The 25000-nt window shown below is 44.4% G+C and overlaps 3 long non-coding RNA genes across 4 annotated transcripts in view; 1 reads left to right on the top strand and 2 right to left on the bottom strand.

Moving 5' to 3' along the window:
- The window catches only part of LOC137650153 (uncharacterized), a 48600-nt gene extending 24245 nt beyond the window's left edge, over positions 1-24355 (bottom strand). For both annotated transcript variants that reach the window (XR_011045932.1, XR_011045933.1), the window contains exons 1-4: positions 24295-24355; positions 23013-23127; positions 7280-7498; positions 6653-6776 (exon numbers count right to left, since the gene is read on the bottom strand). This is a non-coding gene — a long non-coding RNA (uncharacterized lncRNA). The remainder of the gene's footprint in view (positions 1-6652; positions 6777-7279; positions 7499-23012; positions 23128-24294) is intronic.
- Positions 1-25000, bottom strand: part of LOC137650154 (uncharacterized) — a 370336-nt gene that overhangs the window by 34915 nt on the left and 310421 nt on the right. The window lies entirely within an intron of this gene.
- Positions 1-25000, top strand: part of LOC137650152 (uncharacterized) — a 407979-nt gene that overhangs the window by 86050 nt on the left and 296929 nt on the right. The gene's annotated exons all lie outside the window — the stretch shown is intronic.

Below are 25000 nucleotides of genomic sequence, written 5' to 3'. Positions count from 1 at the left end.
CTCTGTGACGGAAGACTGATGCCAACATGCTTCTGTAACCCTTGATAGTGGGAGCTGAAAGAGATCGTTCTTTCCTCAGATATAAGAGGAAGTCAGCTATTTGAGTTACAGAGGTACTGGTCGAGGATACGGATACTGACTTGCACCAGTTTCGGAAGATTTCCCACTTCGATTGGTAGACTCTAAGGGTGGATGTTCTCCTTGCTCTAGCAATCGCTCTGGCTGCCTCCTTCGAAAAGCCTCTAGCTCTCGAGAGTCTTTCGATAGTCTGAAGGCAGTCAGACGAAGAGCGTGGAGGCCTTGGTGTACCTTCTTTACGTGTGGCTGACGTAGAAGGTCCACCCTTAGGGGAAGTGTTCTGGGAACGTCTACTAGCCATCGAAGTACCTCGGAGAACCATTCTCTCGCGGGCCAGAGGGGAGCAACTAGCGTCAACCTTGTCCCTTCGTGAGAGGCGAACTTCTGCAGTACCTTGTTGACAATCTTGAACGGAGGGAATGCATATAGATCTAGATGTGACCAATCTAGGAGAAAGGCATCTATATGAACTGCTGCTGGGTCCGGGATTGGTGAGCAAAATATTGGGAGCCTCTTGGTCATCGAGGTTGCGAAGAGATCTATGGTTGGCTGGCCCCAGGTGGCCCAAAGTCTCTTGCATACATCCTTGTGGAGGGTCCATTCTGTTGGAATTATTTGTCCCTTCCGACTGAGACAATCTGCCATGACATTCAAGTTGCCTTGGATGAACCTCGTTACTAGTGATATGTTTAGACCTTTTGACCAGGTGAGGAGGTCCCTTGCGATCTCGTACAACGTCAGAGAGTAGGTCCCTCCTTGCTTGGAGATGTACGCCAAAGCCGTGGTGTTGTCCGAGTTCACCTCCACCACTTTGCCTTGAAGGAGAGACCTGAAGCTTTTCCAGGCCAGACATACTGCCAGTAGCTCCTTGCAGTTGAAATGCATTGTCCTTTGACTCGAATTCCATATTCCCGAGCATTCCCGACCGTCTAATGTCGCACCCCAGCCTACGTCCGATGCGTCCGAGAAGAGAACGTGGTTGGGAGTCTGAACAGCCAGGGGAAGACCCTCTCTTAGGTTGATATTGTCCTTTCACCAAGTCAGACAAGACTTTATCTTTTCGGAAACCGGGATCGAGACCGCTTCTAGCGTCTTGTCCTTTTTCCAGTGAAAAGCTAGATGGTATTGAAGAGGACGGAGGTGTAGTCTTCCTAGTGACACAAATTGTTCCACGGATGACAGCGTCCCTACCAGACTCATCCACAGCCTGACTGAGCAGCGTTCCTTCTTCAGCATCTTCTGGATGGATAGCAGGGCTGGGGGCTGATCGTCTTGTTGTTCAGCAACGTCCTCATCAGAGGGTTCCTCATCCGAAAACTGATGAGGAAACGGCAACGGAGAGGGGCAACGTCTGGCTCGCTGAATCCGGTCGCACTGGTGGATGCGTGACAGAGCCGGACGCAATATCATGGAACTGCTGCACAGTCTGTGAACTGTCAACAACCATGGGTGCGCGAGGAAGCACAGCGTCAACCCGAGACTGTCTAGACCGTCTGGGTTGTGCAGTCAACACCCTACCGGGTTGCTGAGGTTGACGCACTGCGTCAAAACAAGTCACCTCTGCTGGTTTTTGAACATCCTGAACGTCAACAACCACCTCCGAGTGTCGCTTAACGTCAACGTGCGGCTGGCAACCCACACTGGGTCGCATCGGTGGAGGAACCACCTCAACTGGCAGACGCGAGTAGGTTACCTCAGCGTCAACAGGGCGCACAACCGACCGGTTGGAAGGTTGTTGGCCAGAAGGTTCGGTAGCAACCTTCTCCGCATTAAAGTCCTCTATCAAGAACGCAAGCTTGGGCTGCATGTCTTGCAGCAAAGCCCATTTAGGGTCTACGGGAGCAGGTGTGGCAACAGACGGGGTTAGCGACTGAGGCGGAACCGTTTACCATCCCTGAAAGCCTTGTGACATAATAGTACAGCAAAACTTCAAAGGCTCGACAACAGCTGTGAAGTTGACCTGTAAACAACTTGGAGCGTCTCCTGGCTAGGCGCCAGGGAGAGTCTACCAGAATTGAGAAGTCTATCTGGGCAGAGGCATGAACTCCCAAGCCGAGAACTTCTCTCGTGTCATATCAGACTCTCGCTCTATAAACCAGTTTAAAAGAAGGGAAAGCAAAGGCTGTATCTCCCAAACTCCTCCTGGTGAAAAACCAGTCGCCTAGCCAACATAACGCTCTCTAGGAGAGCGAGAGAGCACTAGCTTAAAAACAACGGCTTCGAAGTAGCTAGGCCTAGTGTAAGCTCTGACGTTTAGGCGAACGAGGAGCAGCAGTTACAAAAAGATCCGGACGAAGATCCTTAAAAAAAATCATCATGATTTAATTAAAGTCCATAGGAGGCTAAGCAGCTTTAGGCTCCTTTCCATCTGACAGAGTCCTCAAGGGAATATCAGTAGGAGGGAGAACAGCAACTTCCTCATCTACAGGAACCTTGTCCGATAAAAGCTGAGTCTCTCACTGGTGCATTAGTAGCGGACCAGAACGCAACGTCATGTAACTGCTTGACAGTCTGTGAACTGTCAACAACTGAACTGTCAACCACAACAGGTGCGTGAGGACGCACAGCGTCCACTCGAGACTGCTTTGACTGCCTAGACTGAGCAGTCAAAACGACTCTAGAATGCGGAGGTTGACGCACAGCGTCAAAACAAGTCCACTCCGATTGTTAGTGAACGTCTTGAACGTCAACAGGAGCATCAGCAAGTGGCCTAACGTCCAAATGCGGCTGAAAAACCACACGAGACCGCATCGAGTGTGGTTCTAAACAACCTGACTGACGTGACTAAGCTACGCCAACGTCAACAGGAAGCACAAAGGAACGTTAGGTTGGCTGAAAGCCAGGATATCGATGAGATAAACGGCTAGACTCAACGGACTAATCGGTAGAATAGTCTTCCATAAGGGAGGCAAGCATATACTGCATGTCTTGCCATACAACCCATTAAGGATCAACGGAAATGGTTGTGGTAAGAGACGAGGGTAACGTCTGTGACCACAACACTTTGCCTACAAAAAAATGACTCTCGGAGTCTGTGTTACGCTTTTGTTAGGCGGCGAGCAGTTATCCGATAACTGCATAGGGTCAGAGCTGTCCTAATGGTTGTAACCAGGATGCTGGACCTGTCCTGAAAGGACTGACTTTCGCTTAAGGGCTTCGAAACCTTGTGACAGGTTTCTGATGCGAAAAGCCTATGGATGACGAGGAGAAACAACGTCTCTCTCGTCTTATGGTAGGGGAGATCTTGGTAAGATACACCGGATACCATAGAGGGAAAAACGTCTGTTCGTTGGTCAAGGCCTCTCGAACCCATAAGTCGTTTGACATTACTTCTCCCCTGGGCTTGGGAGCATGTAAGAGGTCCCGGACTAGGTGAACGACAGGCACGAACAGACGAACCCTCGGACGCAACACTGTAACACTTTGCGCCTCGGACGCAACACTGTAACACTTTGCGCATATCACTTTATCACTTCGATTTTCTGTTTTGCACTTTTCTACCTGAAACACGCAATTCTACCCTTCATTAAAAGGTAGTAATTGCGAAATCAGTCTTATAATGCAAGCTCATTAATACCAGCAAAAAACAGAAAACATATTTTAAGATAAAAAAATCAGTGGCTGGGAAAGAGACTAAACACTAGTTCATATAACTACGTTTTCAATCTCTCACCGCACATAGCCTGGGGACGAGAATAAAAACCTAAAAACGTTTTATCCTCCCTCCCCTTACAGCGACTAGGGACGCGAGTAACACGAGAACAACGTTACCCGCTTGAACGGAACGTTTTCTCTCCTCTCTCTCCCTCCGTCTCTATCTCTCTCTCTCTTTCTCTCTTGATTTCGCACCTAAGAGAAGAGCCCAATTATATTTCGTCAAAAAAAAAACATGTTATTTGACTAAAGGAAAAAACTGAAAGGTTTTTCAATAAAAAGTTCCTTTAAATTAGAATTTAAAACATTTAAGCTAAGAAAGAATGAACAAAACGTCAGAATCGATTTACTCTTACTGCAAAGTGAAACCGTGATACACTCTCTCTCTATCGTAACGATAGAGCGCATGTTGAACGTCCTGAACGTCAACAACTGCGTAGCATAAAAAAAAACTAAACGTTAGTTCATCTTTGAAAACAGTACGAAGACTATCAAAGAAATTCTTTCATAAAATATTACATTTAAAAAGTTTTAAATCCTTAGCTCTTTAAAAGCTAATTACGATATAAAGGGCTCAACGTTGATTAACTTCGGTTTCCAAGTTAGGACCGCCTACTCTCAGGAAAGGTCTATATAAACAAAACATTAAAATTTATTTTTATATGTTTATAATAAATGGAAAGTTAATCGAAGAGGCCTAATAAAGGCGGAGAGATATAAAATATATAGAGGAAAATCTATAACGTGATAAGAATTACTAAAAGCCTAAACACACTTCCGTCTAAGGGAAGGGTTGGCCATTTAAAAGTGAAAGAAAGTCCATACTCTCTTTGTCACCATAATTAAATCTATCCAAAACGAGTTCAAGATTTAAGATGAAGATAAAACACCTGCATAGCGAAAGCTCAAAACTAGAATAAAGTACTTCACCAATTAGTTGTGAAAAAACTCCAGTTTAGCAACAGCGAATAAGAGCGTCTTGTCGATAGCTCGACAGAGAGAAAATTGAGTTCTTTGTTTACAATGAGTACTGGGTATCTGAACGACAGATGGCGCTGTTGAGTACACCCCCTACCTGTGTAGCGATCGCTGGCGAATTTTTCCGTAGAGTTTTTCTGTCGAGCAACAGAGTTGCAGCTATTATAATCACCGGCTAAGTTAAATATTGATAAACACTGATTTATATAATTTTCTTGATATTCGAAATCTTTTCATAGTGAATATTACAACAGCGCCAATATATTATAGGGTATCACATTTCCATTCAGTTCGTTGATAGAACTTATTATTAGTTATACACGGAATACGCATCCCCCCTCTCTCTCTCTCTCCGTATTTTGATTTTTAATGCAGTTAAATCTTCATATTCCTTTGAAAATTATTAAAAAATTCTTTATATCCTTATTCGATGTTTTGATTATGGGAATAGTAATGGATCGGAAGAAAATCACTTGATTTGCCTCTCGCCTTCCGCCAGAAGAAATATAACGTCATCAGACTTTTTTTTCTTAACTTTACGGTAAGTTGTACAAATCTCATAACTAATGATACAGACCACTAAAACACTTGATATCGTTACTCGGTGTTTCGATTATGGGAATGCTGTAATAAGATTACTCGGCAACATAATGAAAGGAAATCATTCGGTTTGTCAGCGCGCTTCCGCCAAATACATGACGTCACAAGATACGTGACGTATACTCTACAAAGAATGATTCCGTCGGTCAAAATTAAAATAAAACAGTTCAGTAAACTAACCTTCTGCATTTTATTTAACAATACCAAAACCACCATGAAGCAGTTAAATGCACAGTACTGTTACATACAGTAAATACAGTACGGTACAAGTCAGCTGATTTGATAAGCGTGAAAAGGTAAACGTTACAGTACAGTACATAATGCAAATGGCCGCTTGTTTACGTAAGTTTCTAGCAAAAAAATTGGGTAATGGAACAATAAAATATCTTTCAGTACATTTATTTAAAAAGGAATTAATGTACAGTACCGTACTAAATGTACAGTACACTATATTTACCACGATTTTACTTAAAGTCAGCTGATTCAGAAATGCAGTGCATATGTATGGCCGATTGTTTGTGCAAGTTTCCATTATGTAGTGTGCAGTACAGGATAATAAAACAACATACTGTACTGAACTTTACAGTATTATACAGACTACTGTAATATGATAAAGTAAAATATTTGTAATAACCTATTTTATATGAAATGGGGCTATTTGTTGACTTCTACTGCTGAAAATCGTAGACATCTGAGTTAGGTTACGCTTACTCCAGACCAAAATTTAACACTAACGACTTACGAACAATACGAATTACGAACAGACTCTCGGTCCCTATTGTGTTCGTAAGTTGGGGACTGTCTGTACTGCGAAAGCTCAAACCAAAATAAAGTACTTCACCAAATATGATGGGAAAACTCCAGGTTCTACAGCGAGTATGAATACGTCTTGTCGTCAACGTCGACAGAGAAGAATTGAAGGTTTTGTTTACATACAAGAGTGGTATCTGGCCGACAGTTGGCGCTGGTGGGCACACCCGCAACCTTCATAGCGATCGCTCGCGAGTTTTTTGAGTATGTTTTCTGTCGAGCCGCAGAGTCGCAGCTATTATATATTCACCGGCTAAGTTAAATATTTAAAAATTAAATCATAAAATATCAGTTATTGTATCAAAACCTCATAATGAAGTACTGTAATCAAACAATATGTAATTCAATACAGTAAGTAAGACGACATGTGACTATCTGTTGACCTTTGCTTCTGAAAATAGTAGGCACGCAAGTTAAATGACGCTTACCCTAGGCCCAAATTTAAAAATTTGACTCGCATACAGTTTTTAGGAACCTAATAAGCTTTTAAGTCGAGGACTTAGTGTAAAAACGGCTGTTGATGAGAACTTACCAATACAGGGTCAGTGGCAGTAGTGAGAAATACACTTTTTGAGCTCTGTCCTTGTCGTTAGCTGCAACAGTCGTCATAGACCTCTAACTTGCGCTGTACTCTTGTTCCTCCCTTACACACCATTCTGTAATACATTAGAAAAGGAATTAAGCTATCCAAGCATTATCATTTTTATCTGGTTATTATTATCATTATTATTATTGTTGTAATTATTATTATTACTAGCTAAGCTACAACCTTAGTTAGAAAAGCAAGATGCTATGAGCCCAAGGGCTCCAACAGGGTAAAATTGCCAGTGAGGAAAGGAAATAAGGACATAAACAATATGAGAAGTAATGAATAATTAAAATAAAATATTTTAAAAACAGTAACAACATTAAAACACATTTCATATAAAAACCATAAAAAGAGATTTGGTTACATCACTTTAACAAGAAGCAAACTCTTCTCAAAGACATATAACACTTGTACTGTGGTTTGTCCCCTATTGCCCCTTATCAAACCACAATAAAATAAGAACTCATCCCATTCTCAAAACAATATAGTCATTCACAGAACATTAGACTAAAGGGATTTCCCTCCTGTAAATACGGATATGTTATAACATGAATGATTGAGGAAACTCACCAAGGAGAAAGGTTCAGTTAGAGTAATGACAATCAGATTTCTTGAGGTCCATCCTTCTAGTCGTTTCTTGGATATGCCGAAAAACATCAGCCCTTGCGTCAGATGTATAAACCGTTTAGCTGAGACCGCCGCGAGTTTCACTCCTGCTGCTGAGCTCGCTCCAGAGCCACGTCCCACGAGATGATGAGAACGGAGTGTCCAATGGAAGATGAAATATCACTGGAAGGAGAAAGGATTAATGAGGTAGAATCATTTAAGTATTTAGGAACTATGATCTCCAATACAGGGTCTTTAGTATTAGAATTCTTCTGTCTAGTCTTCATTTTGGGGCGATGGCAAACAACCGTCAAAGATTTATGACAACTGTACTTTCATTTCTCTCTTCTTTAATCATAATAAAAAAAAGTAAGAACTTAACCTAATCAAAATACTATATACAAAAAGAGCCCTAGAATGTTCAGAAACTTTCTAAGAAGCAAAATGATTGAAAACCAGTTTATCAAGTTTGGAGTTTAAAGAAAACTCTCGGTTCTGCTGCATATAATTTTGATGTCATCAAAATAGCCACTTACCAAAAATAATTCTATTAAAATTTCTTATTTTTGGTCCAATTTCAATTATTTAAATCATTGTAAAGGGAATTTCATATGCATAGAAAATGGTCTGAACATTTTTTTTTCGTATAATGAAGTGTTTTTTAAATAAAAACCTTTAAAAGTACTTTTGTGTGATTTGTTAAGTTTAAACAATATACATCATGATATCACTTTTAAATAACAAACAAAATGATATTTTAATTATAAAATAAATTTTTGAATATACTTACCCGGTGAATATATAATAGCTGCAACTCTGTTGCTCGACAGACACATACATAAAAACTCGCCAGCGATCGCTATACAGGTTGCGGGTGTGCCCACCAGCGCCAACTGTCGGCCAGATACCACTCTCGATGTAAACAAAACCTCAATTTCTTCTCATCCCACTGCATCTCTATTGGATTGGAAGGGAGGGTCGTTTAATTTATATATTCACCGGGTAAGTATATTCAAAAATTTATTTTATAATTAAAATATCATTTTTAAATATTTAACTTAGCCGGTGAATATATAATAGCTGATTCACACCCAAGGAGGTGGGTAGAGACCAGAGTTAAATATGTTTACATCGTATAAACTAAGAGTTTTTTATTTCATTTTGACAGTTATCAATATAACAAAACCAAAATAAATAGGTACCTGGTAAGGAAGTCGACTTAGACGATTACTCTGCCTTGTAAGTACGTCTTCCTTACGGAGCCCAGCGATCCTCTTAGGATGCTGACAGACTCCCAGGAGCTGAAGTATCAAGGGCTGCAACCCATACAACAGGACCTCATCAAACCCCTAATCTGGGCGCTCTCAAGAAATGACTTTGACCACCCGCCAAATCAACCAGGATGCGAAAGGTTTCTTAGCCTTCCGGACAACCCATAAAAACAACATAAAAACATTTCAAGAGACAGATTAAAAGGATATGGAATTAGGGAATTGTAGTGGTTGAGCCCTCACCCACTACTGCACTCGCTGCTACGAATGGTCCCAGTGTGTAGCAGTTCTCGTAAAGAGACTGGACATCTTTCAAGTACTGTATAATGACGCGAACACTGACTTGCTTCTCCAATAGGTTGCGTCCATGATACTTTGCAGAGATCTATTTTGCTTAAAGGCCACGGAAGTTACTACAGCTCTAACCTCGTGCGTCTTAACCTTAAGCAAAGATCGGTCTTCCTCACTCAAGTGTGAATGAGCTTCTCGAATTAACAATCTGATAAAATATGACAAAGCATTCTTTGACATAGGCAAGGATGGTTTCTTAACCGAACACCATAACGCTTCAGATTGGCCTCGTAAAGGTTTAGTACGAGCTAAGTAGAACTTAAGAGCTCTAACGGGGCATAATACTCTTTCTAGTTCATTGCCTACGATCTCCGATAAGCTAGGAATATCGAAAGATTTAGGCCAAGGACGAGAAGGTAACTCATTTTTGGCTAGGAAACCAAGCTGCAGAGAACAAGTAGCTTTTTCTGACGAAAACCCGATGTTCTTGCTGAAGGCATGAAGCTCACTGACTCTTTTAGCCGAGGCTAAGCATACCAGGAAAAGAGTCTTAAGAGTGAGATCTTTCAGGGAGGCTGAATGTAAAGGCTCAAACCTGTTTGACATGAGGAATCTTAGGACCACGTCTAAATTCCACCCAGGTGTAGCCAAACGACGTTCCTTAGAGGTCTCAAAAGACTTAAGGAGGTCTTGCAGATCTTTATTGTTGGAAAGATCTAAGCCTCTATGCCGGAAGACCGAGGCCAACATGCTTCTGTAGCCCTTGATAGTAGGAGCTGAAAGGGATCGTACTTTTCTCAGGTATAAGAGAAAATCAGCTATTTGCGCTACAGAGGTACTGGTCGAGGATACGGAAACTGACTTGCACCAGTCTCGGAAGACTTCCCACTTCGATTGGTAAACTCTAATGGTAGACGCTCTCCTTGCTCTAGCAATCGCACTGGCTGCCTCCTTCGAAAAGCCTCTAGCTCTCGAGAGTCTTTCGATAGTCTGAAGGCAGTCAAACGAAGAGCGTGGAGGCTTTGGTGTACCTTCTTTACGTGTGGCTGACGTAGAAGGTCTACTCTTTGAGGAAGACTTCTGGGAACGTCTACTAGCCATCGAAGTACCTCGGTGAACCATTCTCTCGCGGGCCAGAGGGGAGCAACTAACGTCAACCTTGTCCCTTCGTGAGAGGCGAATTTCTGCAGTACCTTGTTGACAATCTTGAATGGTGGGAATGCGTAAAGATCTAGATGTGACCAATCTAGGAGGAAGGCATCTATATGTATTGCAGCTGGGTCTGGGACTGGAGAGCAATAGATTGGAAGCCTCTTGGTCAGCGAGGTTGCAAAGAGATCTATGGTGGGTTGACCCCAAGTCGCCCAAAGTCTCTTGCACACATCCTTGTGGAGGGTCCATTCGGTTGGAATTACTTGACCTTTCCGACTGAGACAATCTGCTAGGACGTTCAAGTCGCCCTGGATGAACCTCGTTACTAGGGAGATGCCTCGATCTTTTGACCAGATGAGCAGGTCCCTTGCGATCTCGTACAGAGTCAGTGAGTGGGTACCTCCCTGTTTGGAAATGTACGCCAAGGCCGTGGTGTTGTCCGAGTTGACCTCCACCACCTTGCCTCGAAGGAGATTCTCGAAGCTTATCAAGGCCAGATGAACCGCCAAAAGCTCCTTGCTGTTGATATGCATGCTCCTCTGACTCGAGTTCCACAGACCTGAGCATTCCCGACCGTCCAGCGTCGCGCCCCAGCCCAAGTCGGATGCGTCCGAGAAGAGAACGTGATTGGGAGTCTGAACTGCCAGGGGAAGGCCCTCTCGTAGGCTGATATTGTCCTTCCACCAAATCAGACAAGACTTTATCTTTTCGGAAATCAGGATCGAGACCGCCTCTAGCGTCTTGTCCTTTTTCCAGTGAAAAGCCAGATGGAATTGAAGAGGTCGGAGGTGTAGCCTTCCTAGCGAGACAAACTGCTCCAGGGATGACAGCGTTCCTACCAGACTCATCCAAAGCCTGACTGAGCAGCGTTCTTTCTTCAGCATCTTCTGGATGGAGAGCAGGGCTTGATCTATTCTGGGGGCCGACAGAAAAGCCCGAAAAACTTGACTGTGAATCTCCATCCCTAAATACAGAATAGTTTGGGATGGGACCAGCTGTGACTTTTCCAAGTTGACTAGGAGTCCCAATTCCTTGGTCAGATCTAGAGTCCAATTGAGATCCTTCAGACAGCGATGACTGGAAGAGGCTCTGAGAAGCCAGTCGTCCAAATAAAGGGAGGCTCGGATGTCCGATAAATGTAGGAATTTTGCCACATTCCTCATAAGCCTCATAAACACGAGAGGAGCTGTGCTTAGGCCAAAGCACAGGGCCCGAAACTGGTACACCACATCGTCGAAGACGAATCTCAGAAAAGGTTGGGAGTCTGAGTGAATGGGGATGTGGAAGTAGGCGTCCCTTAGGTCTAGAGAGACCATCCTGTCTTCTTTGATACTAGGAAGAGACGGTTGTAAAACCCCGGTGATTGAAGGTCCGAGACTTTGACCACCGCTCCCTTCTCTAGCAAAAGAGACACTTCCAGTTTCAGGGCTTGTCTCTTTTCTTCCTCTTGGTACCTGGGAGAGAGATCGATGGGGGACGTCGCTAGAGGAGGTCTGCGTACAAAAGGGATTTTGTACCCCTCTCTGAGCAACCTCACAGATTGTTGATCTGCGCCTCTCTTCTCCCAGGCTTGCTAGAAGTTCTTGAGTCTGGCACCTACTGCTGTCTGAAGTTGCGGGCAGTCAGACTCTGCCCTTAGAGGACTTGGATCCTTTCCTCTTCCCTCTCTTCCCTTCGGCACGAGCACCTCCCCTGCTGGAGGCTCTGCCACGAAAGGGCGGGATAAACCTGGACGCTGGAGTGTCTATCCTAGGTCTAGCAGACAAGGCAGGCAAAGGGGGAGCTTTGCGAGCCGAGGACGCAACTAGATCGTGGGAGTCCTTCTGCACTAAAGACAAGGCAATTTCCTTAACCAAGACTTCAGGAAACAAGCACTTAGACAAGGGCGCAAAGAGTAGCTCAGATCTTTGGCATGGCGTCACTCCTGCTGACAGAAAGGAGCACAGAGACTCTCGTTTCTTAAGGACTCCGGACGTGAATGAAGCGGCAAGCTCGTTGGACCCATCACGGACGGCCTTGTCCATGCAGGACATAATGAGTAAGGAAACATCCCTATCGGCAGAAGAGATTTTCCTACTCAGGGCTCCTAAACACCAGTCCAGGAAGTTAAAGATTCAAACGCCCTAAATATGCCTTTAAGAAGGTGGTCCAGGTCCGAGGGTGACCAACAAATCTTCGAGCGTCTCATGGCAAGGCGGCGGGGAGAGTCTACAAGACTTGAGAAGTCGCCCTGGGCAGAGGCAGGAACTCCCAAGCCGAGAACTTCTCCCGTGGCATACCAGACGCTCGATCTAGACGAGAGTTTAGATGGGGGGAAGGCAAATGCCGTCTTCCCTAAACTCCTCTTTGTCTCTAACCAATCGCCTAACAGCCGTAAAGCTCTCTTGGATGAGCGAGAGAGAACGAGTTTAGTAAAGGCAGGAAAAGCAGGATGCTATAGGCCCACAGGCTTCAACAAGGAAAAATATGCGAGTGAGGAAATGAGATAAGGAAATATATAAATATATAATTGCTGTTCCAGGTGTTGAGGTGCCAGTGATGGGAGATGAGAATGAGAGAGAGATTACAATAGAGGAAGTGAGGAGAGCACTAGATGAAACGAGAGTAGGAAAAGCATCTGGTATGGATGGTGTGAAAGCTGAGATGTTGAAGGAAGGGGGTGTGACTGTACTTGAATGGTTGGTGAGATTGTTTAATATGTGTTTTGTGTTGTCAATGGTACCAGTAGATTGGGTCTGTGCATGTATTGTGCCACTATATAAGGGTAAGGGAGATGTGCATGAGTGTTGTAATTCAAGAGGTATTAGTTTGTTGAGTGTAGTTGGAAAAGTGTATGGTAGAGTACTGATTAATAGGATTAAGGATAAAACAGAGAATGCAATCTTGGAAGTGCAGGGTGGTTTTAGAAGAGGTAGGGGTTGTATGAATCAGATTTTTACAGTTAGGCAGATATGCGAGAAATATTTAGCAAAAGGTAAGGAGGTGTATGTTGCGTTTATGGATCTGGAGAAAGCATATGATAGAGTTGATAGGGAAGCAATGTGGAATGTGATGATGTTATATGGAGTTGGTGGAAGGTTGTTGCAAGCAGTGAAAAGTTTCTACAAAGGTAGTAAAGCATGTGTTAGAATAGGAAATGAAGTGAGCGATTGGTTTCCGGTGATAGTGGGGCTGAGACAGGGATGTGTGATGTCGCCGTGGTTGTTTAACTTGTATGTTGATGGAGTGGTGAGAGAGGTGAATGCTCGAGTGCTTGGACGAGGATTAAAACTGGTAGGCGAGAATGATCATGAATGGGAGGTGAATCAGTTGTTGTTTGCGGATGATACTGTACTGGTAGCAGACACAGAAGAGAAGCTTGACCGACTAGTGACAGAATTTGGAAGGGTGTGTGAGAGAAGGAAGTTGAGAGTTAATGTGGGTAAGAGTAAGGTTATGAGATGTACGAGAAGGGAAGGTGGTGCAAGGTTGAATGTCATGTTGAATGGAGAGTTACTTGAGGAGGTGGATCAGTTTAAGTACTTGGGGTCTGTTGTTGCAGCAAATGGTGGAGTGGAAGCAGATGTACGTCAGAGAGTGAATGAAGGTTGCAAGGTGTTGGGGGCAGTTAAGGGAGTAGAAAAAAAATAGAGGGTTGGGCATGAATGTAAAGAGAGTTCTATATGAGAAAGTGATTGTACCAACTGTGATGTATGGATCGGAGTTGTGGGGAATGAAAGTGATGGAGAGACAGAAATTGAATGTGTTTGAGATGAAGTGTCTGAAGAGTATGGCTGGTGTAGCTTGAGTAGATAGGGTTAGGAACGAAGTGGTGAGGGTGAGAATGGGTGTAAGAAATGAGTTAGCGGCTAGAGTGGATATGAATGTGTTGAGGTGGTTTGGCCATGTTGAGAGATTGGAAAATGGCTGTCTGCTAAAGAAGGTGATGAATGCAAGAGTTGATGGGAGAAGTACAAGAGGAAGGCCAAGGTTTGGGTGGATGGATGGTGTGAAGAAAGCTCTGGGTGATAAGAGGATAGATGTGAGAGAGGCAAGAGAGCGTGCTAGAAATAGGAATGAATGGCGAGCGATTGTGACGTAGTTCCGTAGGCCCTGCTGCTTCCTCCGGTGCCTTAGATGACCGTGGAGGTAGCAGCAGTAGGGGATTCAGCAGTATGAAGCTTCATCTGTGGTGGAAAATGTGGGAGGTTGGGCTGTGGCACCCTAGCAGTACCAGCTGAACTCGGCTGAGTCCCTGGTTAGGCTGGAGGAACGTAGAGAGTAGAGGTCCCCTTTTTGTTTTTGTTTTGTTTCTTTGTTGATGTCGGCTACCCCCCAAAATTGGGGGAAGTGCCTTTGGTATATGGATGGATAAATCACAAGATCAGTAATTAATATTAAAATGACACATTTGTAGTAATTTGTATTTTTCCAAGCAATAAAAACCTGGAGATCTTTTCTGTTAAGTAATATTTCGGCGAAGCTGAAACTACCCGACAAGATTTTTTGTCAGGGTTAACTACCCACTGCTAGTTAGAAATGGGGAGTGGAGCAGGTTAAGCTTCCCGCTCACACCAGCACTAGCGACTAACCGTCACTTTCATAAATACGGCAGGAATTGCTGGGGGTTAGTGCGGGTGGGTCAGTATGTGTAAAGAGCAGCAGGTTTGTATTGCAAGGAAAAATACAAATTACATCCAAATTCGTCATTTGTTCCTGTGCAAAACACAAACCTTCCGCTCTTTACTTGTGGAGACTCACCTTTAGGTAGGTGGAAGTACGAGACCAACTGGCTGGTAACTGTCCTGAGATGGCATTTGTATAGGGATACCTTGAGGGATCCTGCACCACGACGGCCTGGACAATCATTGCTGGAGAATAAGGAATTAATCTGTTGGAACATATTGAACATCGCAGCTATTCGGGCCGTGCCATCAACTAATGTATAATTCTTCCCGCATACCCCTGACAGGAGGACGAGGCCATAACATATATACACACTGTATATCACGCTCTTTGGACAACCACATATACTATATATGGTTGTCCAAATTGGACAACCACATATACTATATATGGTTGTCCAAAGAGAGCGTAATACCCACAGAAGAACAAAGTCAGCTGTGCAGAGTCCCCCCGAATGCTGCACCTCAAGAGAGGGAAAGAGGAAGTAGAAAGTGGCCTGTCACTCCCACATTCATCCTAGACTTACTTTGCGGGTAACCTCCGCCTATAAACCTCTGATACTTGTTCCACAAGGGAGCTGAGGTGTTTAGATCACGTTATGAGCAGCCACCATAGGACCTATTAACCCTTTTACCCCCAAAGGACGTACTGGTACGTTTCACAAAAGCCATCCCTTTACCCCCATGGACGTACCGGTACGTCCTTGCAAAAAAAATGCTATAAAAATTTGTTTTTAATATTTTTTGATAATTTTTTGAGAAAATTCAGGCATTTTCCAAGAGAATGAGACCAACCTGACCTCTCTATGACAAAAATTAAGGCTGTTAGAGCAATTTAAAAAAAATATACTGCAAAATGTGCTGGGAAAAAAATAACCCCTTGGGGGTTAAGGGTTGGAAATTTCCAAATACCCCGGGGGTAAAAGGGTTAAGAACATCTCTAGGCTCCTGTGGGTTATATCTTGCAGGTAGTGGGAGGTGAATGTTGTTCGACATTTCTACCTGCCTACTCGAAGTACCTGCTGAACAGAAAAACTCTTTCAGAATACCAGGAAAGTACTTACTCCCCTGACATCCTAGGCATGGGGACATCTACCTGATGGCAAAGTGTCTGATGCCAGTGCCCTTTCTATCACACATTTAATCCAAGAGGAGAGCCAGTTTGTATTTCTTCGTCTCCAATTGGCAAAGCTGGTATAAGTTTCCAAAGTTTCCTTCCAGGAAACAGATTTGCTTATATGAAGATTTTTGGTCTCAGTATTTTTTTTAAAAACTAAGACCTCCTATCGGGATTAACAGCCTGGGATGAAGGTAGATCGCTTATCCAGTAAATCTGGTTATGGGAAGGAAGAAAAGTAATGCATAACAGGGTTTTGTGTAAGGAATATAGCCATCAACACTAATGATTCATTAGAACGGACTTCCAATTGTAGGATGGTCTATAGTCCTTGTAGGCAGAAAGATCGCTTGCTCGCATATGCGCATGTCCGTCTGTGGTCGCTCATGTGTAACCTCTTTGCTTCCAGGTAAATGTTTGACGAGTCTGAGTCCCCTTGCGAGAATAAAGCATGTGCGACGAATCGCAACATTATTGCCCAAGGAATTTGATCGTTGTAGCATTTTGATAGTTGTTTCATTTTTTAAGATGTGAGAGCATAGGCCCATGCAAACAAAACATATAGCTAGTGTAGTGAACATACCTCCATCGATTTGCCTGCACGCCTTGTGGGCGGGGCTTGCTAACGTTCATAAACCTATTGAGAAACTGACAAAGTTTGTCTGGCCCCTCGTGTACGGGCCTTGCTATCGATCACAAACGTAATGAGAAGCTGACAATATTTGTACGGCCGCTTTATGGGCGGGGCTTGCTATCTTTCCTAAATGTAAGCAGGAACTACTACTGTTCCCTTGGGACTAAATGCAAGTAGTTCCCTTGGGACTAATTGCAAGGCTTAAAATAATAACCTTGTAAGGGTATACAGTACTGTACACTACAAACCCCTTGTGCAAGTGCTCTGAAGAATTCTCCATTACGTAGGGCAACAAAGCCCAAGAATATAACCCAAAAGGATTACGTTTCACGAAGTCGGTGTCTAATAACTTATTGTGTCCAAGGGGCACACTGACACATGCGGCTGACTCCGACCATCAGTAGTAAACCGTGTTGGTGGCAATAACCCTGAGATTTTGTCTTGGCGAGAGCCCATGCACCACAGGAGTTAGTTTCAGCCTTTTAAAGAGTTTTAATGAATGTCTGTAGTTGTGTAAAACTTTTCAGGGACGAGAGCTACCCATGAAGAAGCAAAGTCTCGCATGACGGGTTTGTTGTCTCAGAACACAAAGAACACAAACACTAAGCAGGTTCACATAGGCTTGCCAGCGAACGCTGGAAAGCGCTCGTGAATGCCAGCGAGAATCAGTGAACACCATCTGATGCTAGCAAATGCTTGCGACCATCCGCAAAACACTGACTAGCACTCGCGAACGCCAACGAGAATCCAAGAACGAGAATTTGAAAAACGCCAGCATTGAATCATACCTTTACGGGCTGGACCCAGTAGCATACGCTACTCTAACGCCGGGGAGGGGGATTTTACAAACCCGCATTGAGTACTAAGGCGAGGCAAGGGTCTCACAAACCTGCCATGGGTACTAAGGCGAGAGTCTCGCCCAAGGTGAGGGTCTTGCAAACTGCCACGGGAACTAAGGTGATGTCAGAGTCTTGCAAATCCTCGTCACGGGTACTAAGGCAAGGCAAAGGTCTTGCAAACCCTCACCTTGAGTACTAAGGCGAGGCAAAGGTCTCGCAAACTCTCGCCTTGAGTACTAACACTTTCTGTCTTCCCGTCAACGAGATAAGGTTTTGCCTCATCAAATTGAAGGTCGACATCGAGTCGTCCTCTCCAGAACATGATAGGGCCCTTTATAAGGACATCAGAGTGGGGGGCGGTGACCGTCCTGTCTGACGAAGACGTAGGGGTAAGTGTCCAGCGAGGTAGGCCTGAAGTGCTTTGTCCTGTCTGCATACGTTTTGTGGCAGGGGGTGAATCTTCCTGCGCTTTCAAGAAGCTGGGCGAGTCTAACGTCTTCGGTGTCTGGATTGGAGGGGAAAAACTAGCCAGGGGCCAAGAGTGTCTCGCCATAGACTTTCTCTGCCGAAGAGGCGTCACCAAGGAGGACCCAGGGAAGTTGCTTGACCCAATTCTCGTCTGTGCATCGAGCCATTAAGGGCGCTTTCAGGGACCGATGGCCTCTTTCGACCATGCCCTAGGCTGTGGGGTTTTAGGCAGTCGTGGTGTGCAGGTTGGTCCCCATCAGGCGATCGAGGGATACCCACAGGTTCGAGATGGAAGTGGGTTCCCTGTCGGTCGTCATGTTGTCCGGGACCCTGAATCCTCTTACTCGATGCTTCGGTCATGGGAGTCGCCTCCGGCCACCTCGTTGAACGTCAATGATTGTGAGGAGGTACCTGGCGTTGCCTGAGTGTGGTGAGGGCCCCACATGTTGAAATGGATGTGTTCAAACCGTTGCCGAGGTTGAGGGAAACTGCCGACTATAGATGGAGTTAAAGCTGATTCTTGACAGAGCGTTGGCCACCGGGATTTTTTCCCCCTGGGATGTAGCTAATAGTATAGCTGAACTCGGAGATGGCCGGCAGGCATCATTGCTGTGGGCGTCGCCCGAGGGTGGTAAGGGCCCCATCACCACTCTCGGGAGATGCCAGGTACCTCCTTACAACCACTGACCGTTCAACGAGGTGGCCGGAGGCGACTCCCCTGACCGAAGCATCGACGGATGCCTACGCCCAGGAACTTTTCTCCGGCTGGGTCAGACGTTTCGGGGTCCAGGACAACATGACGACCGACAGGGTACCCACTTCCATTTCGAACCTGTGGGTATCTCTCGATCGCCTGATGGGGACGAACCTGCACAGCACGACTGCCCAAAAACCCCACAGTCAACGGCATGGTCGAAAAAGGCCACCGGTTCCTGACGAAAATTGGGTTGAGCAACTTCCCTGGGTCCTCCTCGGTCTTCGAACGGCTGCAAAAAAAAAACGGCGACGCCTTTTCAGCAGAAAAAGTCTATGAGGAAACACTCATGGCCCCTAGCTAGTTTTTCCCCTCCAATCCAGACACCGAAGACGTGAGCCTAGCCCAGCTTTGTGAAAGCGCAGGAAGATTCACACCCTGCCACAAAACGTAGGCAGACAAGACAAAGCAATTTAGGCCTGCCTCGCTGGACACCTGCCCCTACGTCTCCGTCAGACAGGACGGTCACCGGCCCCCGCTCTAACGTCCTTATAAAGGGCCCTATTGTGTGCTGAAGAGGACAAAGAAGGCATTCAAGATCATGGTCCACGAAGCAGAAGACTGGCTGACCGTGGACAGATTAAAGCCTGCTCGCTCAGAAAGCGATGCTGACGTGTACGAGCAGCAAGGGCGGCGCCCACGAGTACTTCCCCCAGAACAAACAAATAGAAGACGCGAGAAGTCTGACCAGACGCAGTTCCAAGAAACTACAACCAGCAGTCGAACCTCCTGGTTCTCCACAACGGTGCTGCATCCTGCGATTGTGTATCGAGGATAACGCCCCTCCAGTCCTAGTGTTCCAACGAAGGGGATGCCTGCAACCCCCGTCTCGATACAGCGACTAATATGTATATTCTACCCATTTATTACTTTTCATACAATCATTAAAATGATCCCCTTTTAATAACTGTCTTGGGGAGGTAAGTAGTTACAAGGACAACGTCCTACAACGCTTATAGCACTCTTTTCAGCATTGTCAATACTGTATTCTCTGAAAATACCCTGTAAATACTGTTTATGTATTTAGGCTCAGAATCATTTGCCCTTCATTTTTATGTGTGACTTATTATCATATCTAAAGTGTGGACTTTTATATTAATCATAACATCAATGTTAGAAAACACAAATGTCCCGCACATCTCACCTGTTCGCAGTCGGTCAGTCACCTGCCCAGCAGGGTGCTACATTGCCGACCGCACAGGTCAGTGTACTCTGCCCGTCTCAGGAATAAAGCATCACTTAGCTATGGTCTGTCTCTCGTACCTCACAACTGGTGGATCCAGAGTTTTCCCATAAACTTACAACTGCGATTTCCAAGTAATCTTTAGGACTCTTGACTCCATTCACCACAACGCCATTAACGGACTCATCACGGTGCAAGTTATTTTGCGTTTTAGCGTAAGCAAAGTTTTGCTATGGATTTTCCCTTGACGAACTCACAAAGGCGATTTTAAAAGAAATCGTTTGAGCTCGCAACTCCACATACCCCAACGCCACTGACGGATTCGTTACGGCGCAAATCATTTTGCGTTCTGGTTTTCCACAAGCAGTTTTGCCACGGCAATTAGCTACTACTCAGCTACTTTGAATTCCCACTCCGTTAGCGGACTAAATACGGCTCACTACTGAGTTTCGGAGTGTGAGGTCAGATGACAGATTCAGACGTCGACAGTACCTCGCCCTCGGAACCAAAGGGCGTAGCGCGGTATGCACACAAGTAAAGTAAACGGCTACACAGATGTCGATGAGACAGAAGTTACAGCTACCTCCATTTACACCGGACGCAGCAACAGTGTGGTTTCAGCGTGCCGAGTCAAACTTCAGGTTGGCAAACATCACCGATGAAATAAGATCGGACATGGTGACGGTAACGCTGACGCCAGACGCACTTGAAAGAATTTCTTCCTGGCTGAAACAGAGGCCATGACCCATGAGGTACAGCGACCTGAAGAAAAAATTGATGAAGATCTACAACCTCCCGGTACCCCTGAAGGCCCAGCGCGCCCTCGACCTGATGACAACGCCCCTCGGGGACATCTGTCCCTCAGCAGCCTGGGATGGACTGTTGGACATCCTCCAGCTGAACGAGCTCGACAGGAGATAAGCCTGTCAAGGTAGATCTTCCTCCGTCGCCTTCCCAAAAGCATCCCCGCCCCATAGGAGGGCGCCGAGGACCTGGACGTACCATCGTTGGTCATGAAGGCCGACAAACTCCACCTGGCAACCCAGGCTGCCATCTGTCAACGCCGTCACGGAGGAGACAGAAGAGGTAGGGGTCAACGCGATCTACCGTGGGAGACCCCAATACTCCTGCCCATGGCTCCTGCGCATGGACAACAGCAGCATCACCAGCAGTGCTGTAGTGGTTTGCGGACTGCTGCCAGAGGTAGCACCAAAACTGCCTAGTGTCCGAATGCCGACCACACACTAACGTTCACTACACAAAAAGGTAATACGGTGGAATACTGTACCCAAAAATCAGGTCAAGAGAACGGAGCACTGGGCACCACCCCTTGACTTTATACTGGACAAGGGGACACAGCTAATAAGGTAATTGCATATTATTATTCGGAGGTAGGCCGATTTCAGGTTATGTAAGTCTAAATATTTATTGAGGAAACGAAAAAAAACAATGATATTAAGAAAAAAAGAAGAAAAAACTTAGTTTCTAAGAAAAAGCAGGAGCAACAGCAAGCACAACCGAGTCTGGGGAAATGGGGCGCGAACGTGTGTCTAACCGTGCGCCCATCCAAAAAAACTAGGTGGGCGACCATGCCTACAAGCAACCGTGGAGCAGGCGAGGCCCGATCACACGGGCTTCTACATCCTCGACGTAAACTCAGCGAAAAGGTTCTTAGTGGATACCGGCGCTACAGTATCAACGTTCCCACCTTCAAGGAATGACCTAGGCCTCCAATCAGACGAAAGGGCCGCTCTGGTTGCCACGAACGGCAGCCCCATCCCCTGTTACGGGACAAGGACACTGAGGATATCCATCATGGGCCCGGAATTACAGCTGGCCTTTCCTGATCGCAGACAACAAGGTGCCCCTCCTGGGAGCCGACTTCCTCGCTCACCACGGACTACTGGTAGACGTGCGTCGCAAATGACTAGTCGACCAGGGGACCTACCAGTCCCACCTCCTCTCCAGAGGGCCCAGCCTTCCCAGGGTGTGCTCAGTCACGGCCTATGAATACGGCTGCCTGCCGCAGGAATTCCCGGAGGTCTTCAAACCCGAGCTCCACCAACTGAAGGGGTTCCCTGCCAAGCATGGGATATTCCACCATATCTCAACGACAGGCCCGATAACCCACTGCAGGCTCAGAACCCTCCCTCCGCAGAAGCTACAGGACGCCAAACAAGCCTTGAAGACAGAGAGCATGGGAATATGTAAAAAGGGGTTCAGCCTGTAGGCCTCTCCGCTACACATGGAGGCCCTGCAGTGATTATAGACTCCTAAATCTGGCCACGACACCTGACCACTACCCATTGCCAATCATGCAGGATCTCACCGGGACCCTTCACAGGGCCACTATTTTCTCCAAGATAGATCTCTTAAAAGTCTTATTTTCAGGTCCCCATTCAGCCCGATGACATCCCAAAGACACCCATCATCAACCCCTTTGGGTCCTACGTCTTTTCCTACTCGACGTTCAACCTGAGAAACGATGGATAGCACAGGTCAATGTACTCTGCCCGTCTCAGGATTAAAGCATCACTCGGCTATGGTCTGTCTCTCGTACCTCACAACCTTCTTTGCACAGGGAACCCGTGAGAACCAATGAAGGCAGCTCAAAACAAATGGGCATTTTATTAAGCATTAGGCCAGTTACTTTTAACCGAAAACCGGTTAAAAAGGTTGGCGAGAGAGAAAGACTAAGTATTTACCGAACTGAAATAGAAAGTGAATGTTAGTCACTAGTGCTGGTGTGACCACTACCTAGAGGCGGGTTGTTACACCGTGAAAAAAAGCTTTATCGGCTGGTTTTAGCTTTGCCGTAATACTCCTCCATAGTAAAGAGCGGACGGTTTGTATTTTGCACAGGAGCAAAACCAGTTTCAGGAGTTAAGCTGTACAGAACCTAATAAAACCCACCTAACCTAACCTAGTAGTTCTCAGGTCACAACCCCTAGCCGGGGGCAAGCCACCAGACCCCTTCCCAGGTCACAACCCCTAGCCGGGGACAAGCCCCCGGACCCCCTTCCCAGGTCACACCCGTTAGCCGGATTGATTTGATTTAAGTATAGATTTCTTATACAGTATACAATTTACCAAAAGTTTTTATTACAACATACAAGTGTTAATGATATATGGAATCCATATGTTATTATATTTAATCAAATAACTTTAATAATAAACTTTGTGGGTCAGTCCTCCAAAATACTCTGGGTCAGTTTTACCCGAGATTATGGGGTCAATCCTCCGGTTACCATAAAATATGGACGCCTACTAAACTTAACTTCTCCCCCCTAACCTAACCTACAAGCCATGTCCTTACCTACTTACCTAACTGGGGGGCTGACGGCCCCCTGCGGCCCCCTTACACTGCTGTATACTTTATCATCATACAGGTGGCCGGTATTATACATACACCCCATCACAAATGATGAAACTCCTTCATCTGAAAGAAAAATACACACGATCAGTTCAAGATAAAATCTTCCAGCTGAAACAAAGATGATAAAAGAATTAAAGCTTTTTTTTTTTTTTGACAAGGAATTTATAAATATTTGCATTCTATTTAGTAGAATAAAAGAACGATATATTGGCAAAAGACATCAAATTCTAAACTGTTACTATCTATACCTTTTTTATAATACTGGAAATCATATAGAGAATTCCCAGTACTGTACAGGCTATTTAAATTAACAGTACAGTCATTGTTGACAGACGCCTTTTATTTCTGTATACAGATATTCACATTTTTCATTTAAAAATAATTCCAATTTTAATCTTTAAGTGTAAATAAATATAAATATGGCTAGAATATTGTTCCAAATGATTGAAAACAATAAAAATAATCAAAATATAACAAAAACAAGTAAAATAATGCCCTAATCTACACGGCCAATTCTAGGGTACACATGACTTTACAGACATCCTTCAGGACAAGTTGCCTCAACATGGCCAGGGTTGTCTTTGGCCGATAGTCCTGCACCCATCCTTCCACGGGCTAGAATATTATCCTAAATGATAAAAACAATACAAAACAACCAAAATACCAAACAAAACACGTAAAAACAATGCCCTAATCTACACGGCCAATCCTAGGGTACACATGACCATAGAGACATCCTTCAGGACAAGTTGCCTCAATATGGCCAGGGTTGTCTTTGGCCGATAGTCCTGCACCCATCCTTCCACGGGCTAGAATATTATCCTAAATGATAAAAACAATACAAAACAACCAAAATACCAAACAAAACACGTAAAAACAATGCCCTAATCTACACGGCCAATCCTAAATGATAAAAAAACAATAAAAACAACTAAAATATTAAACAAAACACGTAAAAACAATGCCCTAATCTACCCGGCCAATCCTAAATGATAAAAAAAACAATAAAAACAACCAAAATAACAAACAAAACACGTAAAACAATGCCCTAATCTACACGGCCAATCCTAGGGTACACATGACCGTAGAAACATACTTCTTTACCAGCAATGCTAAGCCTAAAAAATACAATTTTTTAAGCCCAAATCTAATGTTGGGGGTAATTAATTCAATTATTAAGCCATTAGTATTCTAGTATATCATATGAATACAAAATTATTCCCAATTTACCTTTAATTTCATATATATATAACGCATCACTTCTCCGAGTCTTAGCTCGCTGCCTTCAAACGTTTGTTTACGTTTATCTTGGGATCGAATACCGGGAAGAAAAGTTAAAAAGGTTCCAACTTTTAAATTTATTTTTCATTTTTAAATACTTATCTATGCTATATGAGAGTTTTAATATTTGTTTAAAGAATTATACGTAAATTTTAATTGTATTTTTTATTTGTTTTATGTCTCACTACAAAATTATTCCCAATTTACCTTTAATTTCATATATAAAAGACGCAACACTACTCCGAGTCTTAGCTCGCTGCCTTCAAACGTTTGTTTACGTTTATCTTGGGATCGAATACCGGGAAGAAAAGTTAAAAAGGTTCCAACTTTTAAATTTATTTTTCATTTTTAAATACTTATCTATGCTATATGAGAGTTTTAATATTTGTTTAAAGAATTATACGTAAATTTTAATTGTATTTTTTATTTGTTTTATGTCTCACTACAACATTATTCCCAATTTACCTTTAATTTCATATATAAAAGACGCATCACTACTCCGAGTCTTAGCTCGCTGCCTTCAAACGTTTGTTTACATTTATCTCGGGATCGAATACCGGGAAGAAAAGTTCAAAAGGTTCCAGTTTTTCAATTTATTTTTCATTTTTAAATACTTATCTATGCTATATGAGAGTTTTTACACTTGTTTAAAGGA

The sequence above is a fragment of the Palaemon carinicauda genome, chromosome 11 (assembly GCF_036898095.1).
Source record: "Palaemon carinicauda isolate YSFRI2023 chromosome 11, ASM3689809v2, whole genome shotgun sequence".
Taxonomy (NCBI): domain Eukaryota; kingdom Metazoa; phylum Arthropoda; class Malacostraca; order Decapoda; family Palaemonidae; genus Palaemon; species Palaemon carinicauda.
This window is presented reverse-complemented; position numbering and strand designations above follow the sequence as displayed.